This window comes from Cebus imitator, unplaced genomic scaffold, assembly GCF_001604975.1.
Source record: "Cebus imitator isolate Cc_AM_T3 unplaced genomic scaffold, Cebus_imitator-1.0 Scaffold1178, whole genome shotgun sequence".
Classification (NCBI taxonomy): domain Eukaryota; kingdom Metazoa; phylum Chordata; class Mammalia; order Primates; family Cebidae; genus Cebus; species Cebus imitator.
In genome coordinates, this window is record NW_016108493.1 from 33,665 (window position 1) to 35,000 (window position 1,336).

The window sequence follows — 1,336 nt, forward strand, 5'->3', positions numbered from 1 at the left end:
TCCTGCCTCAGCCTTCCAAGTAGCTGGGACCACAGGCATACACTACCATGCCCTGAGAATTTTTATATTTTCAGTAGAGACAAGGTGTAGCCTTACTTTTATAATAGAACAGCCTTTAACAGGACATGGATCACAAAAGGAAGGGAACATATACTGCGTGCTGACTATATGTAACGCATTGTTTTAGACACCAAAGCTGTCTTTTCATTTGATCTCTGCAATCGCTGTGTGAAACAGGCACTATTCCTGACTTAAGATTTTGACACCAAGGCTCAGAGCAATCCATAAAACAAATGACAACGTGGGTAGCCCCAGTAATTGTCCGTTTTTATCCCCTGTTCAGTATCATAAGCATCTGCACTTAATGAAAAAGAAAAGGCATAAAAAGAATAGTAAAAGAAATAAAAATTTCAACAAAGAATAATAGGAAAAATAGCCATTCTCTTACCTCTCTGGATGGACATGGAGCTTCACAAGACTGCTAGAGAGCTTTCTCTTTGCTTCTAAGTCCTCACTGAGCCAACTCTGTTCATCTACTAGTCCTTCTAGCATCAGCAGCAACTGAGAAAACAAGAGAGAAGAAGCAATACACAATGGCGCAGTGAGACATGAAGCCACAATTAACCCTGAGAAACAAAAAAATGCATTAGTACGTACTATGACTTAAAAAGCCCACTATCTTAGTACTTAAGCTTTTGATAGTACTGTATAGTTTTCAAATCAATGTCATATTATTTTTTTAATCTTTAAAACCCTGTAAGGTGGAATTCAAACATAAGAGCAAAAAGAATAAAAAGGAGAGAGAAGCTAGAAGCACAGGAAAGCAGCTAAGAGAAAGGAGTAAGAGGGAAGCGGGACAGGCAAGAGGGAAACATATGAGTTACCAGTATTCTTCATTCATTCAATACATATTTATTGAGCACCTTCCATGGGAAAGACTCCATTCCAGGTTCTAAGGGAAAGCCTACTATATAGTGGAGGAAAAAGACGTTCATTAATCATAGACGTGTGTCATTGTGAGTGTAATAGTGCTATAAAGATAACGAGCTATGATCATGTATAACCAACAGAGAGTTGTTGAAGGTAGAGTTGAAAGCCAGAATGGAGTGGGGTGAGTAGTTAGTAAGAGAGATGCTAATGGAGACAGGGAGTACAGGCAAGTGAGTCTTTTGGAAAAGAAATGTTAAATGGGCTGTAGCTACAAAGAAAGTTGGGGCAAAAGCAGGGGTTTCTTTCTCTTTTTTTTCAACTGGGAGAAATCTGAACATGGTTAAATGCAGACAGAGGAGAAAGATTGAGAGAGAGATGACTTACGTATGAGTGTGAGGGATAACTA